Source organism: Jaculus jaculus, chromosome 8 (genome assembly GCF_020740685.1).
Source record: "Jaculus jaculus isolate mJacJac1 chromosome 8, mJacJac1.mat.Y.cur, whole genome shotgun sequence".
Taxonomy (NCBI): Eukaryota; Metazoa; Chordata; class Mammalia; order Rodentia; family Dipodidae; genus Jaculus; species Jaculus jaculus.
In genome coordinates this window covers 73,082,572-73,090,432 of record NC_059109.1, presented here as the reverse complement: position 1 = coordinate 73,090,432, position 7,861 = coordinate 73,082,572, and the positions used below count along the sequence as shown (strand labels likewise).

Below are 7,861 nucleotides of genomic sequence, written 5' to 3'. Positions count from 1 at the left end.
TTCCTAATGAATGACAGAAGAGTATACAAAACCACTATAAATCAGGAAGTAATAAATAACAAGCCCCAAATATAGCTTATTTAATAATGGCAAGTCCGGCCATCCATAAGATTTAACATATAATTTATCCTGATATGGAAGGTGCAATTGACCCTTCCAATTCAAGCCTATATACCAGGCTTGTTTGGCAGGTACTGACCTGGTACAATTCCAGTAACCTTTTGGCATGATTTCGGTCTCAGTTATGCTGCGCTCCTGCTTGGTTCCCTCTTTGGCGCTCTGTGGGTTCAGGTAAGCTGGCTGGGTTACTGGATTGCTGATCTGGTTGCTGGTGCTGGGTGCTGTGAGCTCCCTTACCCTGGTCTCTGGTGTTTGCTGGTGCTTGTGCTGGTGGAGGAGGGGAGGCTGTGGATGGTGGCTCTAGTTCTCCCATTGGTCCACATGACTGTCTACCTCGTGATGTGCTACTCTGTTGGTCGCTATGGTCCTCCCTTCATGTTTCTTGAGTTTGCAAGGATTTCCGGTGTGAGTGGAGAATCCCGTCACCTGGCTTTTCCAGAGGCTCAAGCCGTGCCTTGTAGCTGTGGCCCCATGGACCTGGTGCTGCTACTGCTGGAGCCACTTTTGCCTGCCTATGTGGGCTCTGGATGCTCTGGATCTCTCCTACTTCTCTGCTGCCATTGGTAATTTCTTTAAAATTTTTTTTTTGTGTGTGTTCATTTTTATTTATTTGAGGGGGGGGGTGTAGGGAGAATGGGCACACCAGGGTTTCCAGCCACTGCAAATGAACTCCAGACACTTAGGGTCCCTTGTGAATCTGGCTAACGTGTGTCCTGGGGAAATCAAGCCTCAAACCAGGGTCCTTAGGCTTCACGGGCAAGTGCTTAGCCACTAAGCCATCTTTCTACCCCTGGTAATGTATTATACACCTCATTTTTTAGTAGAAGAGTGTATTTTTCTGGGGTTCTTTTTGGCTTTTTCTTCCCTAGGCTGATTTGACTTGGTTTCTATGCTTCTATCTTAACCAGAAGTTGCCCTGTTTTTGTGTTTTTGAGGGAGAGTCTCAGTGCTGGTCAGGCTGACCTGGAATTCACTATGTAGTCTCAGGGTGGCCTCGAACTCATGGTGATCCTCCTACCTCTGCCTTCTGAATACTGGGATTAAAGGCGTGTGCAACCATGCTCAACTAATTTTGTTTTTTTTGAGACAGCTAGTCTCAAATGCATCGTGATCCTCTGTTGTCAGTACTGGGATTATAGGTGTGAGTCTCCCTGCCTTGCTTCTGTGTGATGTTTTGTATGGAACTAGAATTTTAGGCTTCAGGGAATTTTTTAAATTAATTTTTATTAATTTTAAGGTATTGCTTCCTTGTCTTCTAGCTTGTGTACTTCTGACTAGAAACATGACACCTCCCCTTTGTTCCTCTGTATATTGCCCATTACATCACAACTTTGACTTAGAAAAGACTAACCTCTGAAGCTTTCCTATCCAAAAGTGGGCAAAGTGCTTCTAAGAACAGTGCCTTGGAGCTGAGAGAGCTAACTCCTGATACCGCTGTCTCAGGAGTGGGCAAGTTGCCTCTAGAAGCAGGCTGAGGAAAAAGAAAACTGAAGAGAAGTTTAGTTTAAGCCATTAGTAAACCCAATGCATCTGCCGTCACTGCTACTCTGATGTTATGGTGGCTGTGGCTTCCTCCACATATAGGCACTTTTACTGAACAGTGAAAAGCCAGTAATATGTGAACAAGTAGTACATTTCAAGAGCAAAGGGTAAGGAGCTTTCAACTTTGGATAACCCTCAAACTTTTTTTTTTCAAGGTAGTGTCTCACTCTAGCCCAGGCTAACCTGGAATTCACTATATAGTCTCAGGCTGGCCTAGAACTCACAGCAATCCTCCTACCTCTCTGCCTCCCAAGTGCTGGGACTAAAGGAGTATGTGTCGCCACACCCAGCTTTTTAAAACATCTTTTTTTAAAGAAAGGGATTTAGAACTATAACCTGGTGGACTCTGCTGATCTAAAACATACATACATCCTGATTGGAAGAGAAATTACATCAAGCTCACCTGTTGCCTTCTTCAGATCTGTGGGCCTGTAGTTACTGACCTCATCTTCAACACTATGGGTCAGCACTTTTTATGCATATATGTTTGTTCTAAGTCAAGTCCAAGTAGACTTCTGAGAAAAAGAGAATAGAGCATGCATATTTTAAGATCAAACAGCATCACTAAACTCTGCCTATCAATATTAGTCATTTATGCTATTTAAGCCAAAGGTACATCAAGGCAGAAGAAAGGTAGTCACATTGCTTTAGGCAGGTAGATTAAATAGTTATAAGATTCACTTTAGAGCAAGTTTCAAGTAAAGAATTTACCACCTCACAGCAATATCACAAAAGCTATTTGTAAGATCCATAATAAATATTCCCAGAGTTTGTTCCAAAAGTTGGTTCTTATACTTAACCTCCACAGTATATTTTGTTTTTCTTGATCTCTATGTATTTTATCATTGTTGACTTGCTCATGAGTTTTAACCAGTATGATATGCCACATTGAGATTTTTATTTTATTTTATTTTATTTTTTCGAGGTAGGGTCTTGATGCAGCCCAGGTTGACATGGAATTCACTATGTAATCTCAGGCTGGCCTCAAACTTGAAATCCTTCTACCTCTGCCTCCCAAGTGCCACCATGCCCAGAAGAACATATTGAGATGTCTATGTACATCTGCATTGGCTTCTTTGAGCCTTCCGAATGTGGGGTTATAGCATTTAATATACTTGAAATATTTTCAGCTTTTTAATTTTTTTTAAAATATTTTTTTTAAAGATTTGTTTTTATTTATTAGAGACAGAGAGGGAAGGGGAGAGAGAGAATGGGTGCACCAGAGCCGCTGGCCACTGCGAAAGAACTCCAGACACATGTGCCACCATGTGCATCTGGCTTACATGGGACCTGGAGATGTGAACCTGAGTCCTTAGCCTTTGTAGGCATGTGCCTTAACCACTAAGCCATCTCTCCAGCCCGCTTTTTAATTTTAATACTTAAAAGTTTAAAAAATATTTTATTTTTTATTTATTTGAGAGAGAGGGGAAAAGGAGAGAGAGAGAGAATGAGAATGGGCATGCCAGGGCCTCCAGGCACTGCAAACAAACTCTAGATGCATGTACTACCTAGTGAATCTGGCTTATGTGGGTCCTGGGGAATTGAATCTGAGTCCTTAGGCTTTGCAGGCAAGTGCCTTAACTGCTAAGCCTTATCTCCAGCCCCCATTTTTTAAAAGATTTATTTTTATTTATTTATTTATTAGAGACAGAGCGAGAGAAAGAGAGAGATAGAATGGGCACACCAGGACCTGTAGCCACAGTAAACAAACTCCAGATGCATGCACCACTATGTGTATCTGGCTTATGTGGGACCTGGAGAATTGAACCTGGGTCCTTAGGCTTTGCAGGCAAGTGCCTTAATCTCTAAGCCATCTCTCCAGCCCCACTTTTTTTTTTTTTTTTTTTTGAGGTAAGGAAAATCTGATGGTTTCATCAGGACTGTCACATCATAATGCATTTGTGTGCCTGTGTAGGGTGGTCACTCTAGCCCAGGCTGACCTGAAATTCACTATGTAGTCTCAGTCTGGCCTCATGGTGATCCTCCTACCTCTGCTCATGAGTATTGGGATTAAAGGCATGCACTACCGTGCCCAGCTATGATTGATTTTTAAATGAAAATTATAGTCCTTCAATATAACTATCCTGGATAAATGACAATATTTGAGAGGTGAATAAAGCTGTATTTATTTAATTCTTTGAATGAAATGAGTGTTGATGTACAGTCACTATTCTCTTCCCTTATCCTCCAAAGTGCTAAGATTACCTGGTTTCAAATACTTTTTTTCCCCTTTAGGCTGTAATGGAGATTGAAACCAGGGCTTCACCCATATCAGACAATTGCTTTACCACCTGACCTATAGCTCAGCCCTTAAATACTTCATGTGCTTTCTCTTCTGAGAATCCAAACTGCTTACTGCTGTCTTTTATGGAGATTTTCTTATTGTGGATCACTGGAATAATTTCTTTTTAATTTTCACTTAACAAGTTTAATAAATTTTTCTTTTCTGTCTAATTTGATCTTGTTGTGCCAAGACCCCTGACCAGGAGCCAAGACCCCCGGTCACCCAGGAGTCACCTAGAGGACCGCCACAGAAGCTGAGACACTGGAATGTAAAAGCAACAGGTTTCTTTTAATGTCAAGCTTAAGCAGGGACTCAATCCATACAGACTGACACAGTGGGAGTGGGAAGAGCCCTGACCTTCTAAAAGTAGGGGTTTATAAAGGAAAAGAGCAGGAAGGGGAGAGAAGGCTTACATCACATTGCATCTTTTAAAATGATTGGTTCCAAGAAGGTGTGTGCAGGAACATTTCTAGTTGCTCATCTCTGGTCAGCAGACTGCTTGCAGATCCTATCTTTTGCAAGGGGCCAGAGGCCCCCACAGCTAAGTATTTCTGGAATGTCCTGTTGAGCAAGCGAGCCTGAGTTAAAGAAGTAAAGGTCAGCACATTAGTCAGCTAGTTCCTTATCTGAGCTGAGCCTGGGCTCCTCCTTTGTTCACAATGATTTGTCCTACGATGGCAGTGTCATTGTTTAATTATTTACGTGTTATTTCTTTTTGGTCTCTCAATCTTAATGTCACCAAGTTTTCTAAAAAAACATTCTTTTAGTAATGTGTTGATACTTACAAATTTCATTTGAGCTCTTCTTTTTTGAAAGTTAGTGTTCTCCATTAACCATCTTTTTATTTTTATTTTATTTATTTATTCGAGTGAGAGCGAGAAAGAAGTAGAAAGAAAGAGTGAGTATGGGCACTCAGGGCCTCTAGCCACTGCAAAAGAACTCCAAACACATGTGCCACTTTGTACACTTTATTTTATGTGGGTACTGGGAAATTGAACCTGGACATTTAGGCTTTGCAAATAAGTACCTTTATCTGGTGAGCCATCTGTCCATCCCCTGAGCACATGTTTTCGTTTGTTTGTTGTTGTTTTGTTTTTCGAGATAGGGTCTCACTCTAGATGACCTGGAATTCACTATGTAGTCTCAGGGTGGCCTCGAACTCACAGCAATCCTTCTATCTCTGCCTCCCAAGTGCTGGGATTAAAGGTGTGTGCCTCCATGCCCAGCTTGAGCACGTGTTTTGGACAGAGTTTCACCATATATTCCATACTTGTGTCAAACACAGCCATCATCATCAGCCTCCTGAACACTAGAACTGCAGGCATGTACTACCACACTAAATATTAAAAATGTTTAATCTTAAGCCACAAGTATATTCAAATTTGTATTTACCTATACTTTATTTTTATATACATATTTTATTAATTTATTTGTAAGGATAAAGAGACAGAGACAGAGAGAATAGGCACAACAGTGCTTCTAGAAGCTGCAAACAAACTCAAGATGCATGTGCCACTTTGTGTATCTGGCTTTATGTGGGTATTGGTGAATTGAATTTAAGTCATCAGGCTTTGCAAGTAAGTGCTTTAAACCATTGAACCAGCTCTTCAGCTCCTGTTTTTATCTATATTTTCCAATATTTTGAACATCTTTGCTAAGTCCTTCACCTGTTTATTCTGGGTCTGTTTCTACTGATTTATTTTTCTCCTGGTTATATCACCCCTTTTTGCTTCTTTGAATGCCAGATGCTATGGTCCAGCATATCTTTTAATCTAGGGGCAATTAACAACAGTGAAACAATCTCACTCTCTTCTACTTGCTGCCCATGTGTTGCCTATTGTTTTCACTCTAGCTGGGTGGAATCTATTCCTAGCCCTCCATGATCTCCAGAAGTCATTTCCTCTACTGCTTTCCAGAGCTTCCTATCCTGGCCTCACGAAGCCCCTTTTCTCAGATGTGCAAACCTTGACTAAGCATATGGACATAAGTGAACTTCAAAATCCTGAAGCCCCAAATCTGCTAAGCTCCTTCTTTCCCAAAACCTTTCCTTCAAATTTAGCTACTATAGCCTCTATAAAGGCCAAGTCTATCTCTTCAAATGACCAGGCCTGAGTCTGCTTCCTGCCCTGGACACCTGGAAACTAGCATCAGGCAATAAGCTGGGCAATATAAGGTCAAATCTATTTATCTACCTATGCCTGGGACTAATAACATATCCTTGTCTATGTCCAAAAATCATTTTTAGTCAAGATATGGAATCAATGTAGATGCCTATCTAAATCCATGGAAAAGCAAATGTAGTATATGTACACAGTGGAGTAATATTCAGCTAATTAAAGAATGAAAGTCTGTCATTTGTAGCAATATGAATGGAGCTTGATGACATTCTATGAAGCAAATTAAGTCAGATGCAGAAAGATAAACACCCCCTTTGGAAGCTAATGTTGGTTTTATTTATTTAGTTATTTTTATTTTTTTTTTAAAATTATTTATTTATTTATTTATTTGAGAGCGACAGACACACAAAGAGAAAGACAGATAGAGGGAGAGAGAGAGAATGGGTGCGCCAGGGCTTCCAGCCACTGTAAACGAACTCCAGACGCGTGCGCCCCCTTGTGCATCTGGCTAACGTGGGACCTGGGGAACCGAGCCTCGAACCGGGGTCCTTAGGCTTCACAGGCAAGCGTTTAACCGCTAAGCCATTTCTCCAGCCCTATTTGTTTTTTTTTTTGAGGTAGGGTCTAATGCTAGCCCAGGCTGACCTGGAATTCACTATGTAGTTTCAGGGTGGCCTCAAACTCACTGTGATCCTCCTACCTCTGCCTCCCGAGTGCTGAGATGAAAGGCATGTGCTGCCACACTTGCCTGATTTTATGTTGATTTTAAAGAGAGAATAGGACTTCAGGCCAGAGCGAGTGAGCAATAAGGAGACTGTTGGGACTGTAGGGGAGGAGGAATCCCTAAATCAAAGGATCTTGTTTCTTCAAGCTTTTCAGGCAGCAATTCTGACAGTGAAGTTGAAAAAAAGTTAAATAGGAAAAAGCAAGTTGCTCCCAAAAAATTTGTAAAGAAGCAGAGGACTGGTGAAACTTCCAGAGCTCTAGCCTCCCCCAAGCAAAGTAGCAGCAGCAGCAGAGATGATAACGTTTCAGATTGGGAAAATGAAGTACATCATTGTTCAAGAATTTAAAGGGAATGTTCTAATTGGTATTAGAGAACACTGGATGAATCAGGATGGTGAAGTGAAAGCAGGAAGAACAGGTATTGCTTTTAGTCCAGAGCAGTGGAGCCAGCTGAAGGAACAAATTTCTGACATTGATGATGCAGCAAGAAAACTCTAAAACCCGAGCCATATAAAACCTGTACTATTCTAGCTGTATTGATCTGTCTTTTTACATTGGCTTTTGTTTTCTAAATTTTCTAAATTTTATTTTTACAGGCTGTTGTATATTTGTATTGCAGAACAATTTGTAAGTTTTTTAAATGTGCATTATTAAAAATGTTCTTGGGCTGGAGAGATGGCTTAGCGGTTAAGCGCTTGCCTGTGAAGCCTAAGGACCCCGGTTCAAGGCTTGGTTCCCCAGGTCCCACGTTAGCCAGATGCACAAGGGGGCGCACGCATCTGGAGTTCCTGTGCGCTCCCATTCTCTCTCTCTCCCCCTCTTTCTCTGTCAAATGAATAAATAAAATATTTAAAAAAAAATGTTCTTAGTGAAGCTGTCAACTTTATTAAGAGGATTGCTTTGTTATCCCACCTAGTGTAAAATAAAGTCAGATCATTACAATCTTAACTGCTGTGGCCTTTTTTTGATCAAAAGCATAGGTACTATACAAGGTCCAAAATAACACTTTTAGACATATTGGTTTGAACTCAGCCTTTACATTGAAAAAAGATAAAAGGATTTGTATTGCATT

General features: G+C 41.0%; 1 pseudogene; it reads left to right on the top strand.

Moving 5' to 3' along the window:
• The first annotated feature begins 226 nt into the window (after positions 1-226).
• LOC101616573 lies at positions 227-7,287 on the top strand (annotated as a pseudogene).
• The last annotated feature ends 574 nt before the right edge of the window (positions 7,288-7,861 follow it).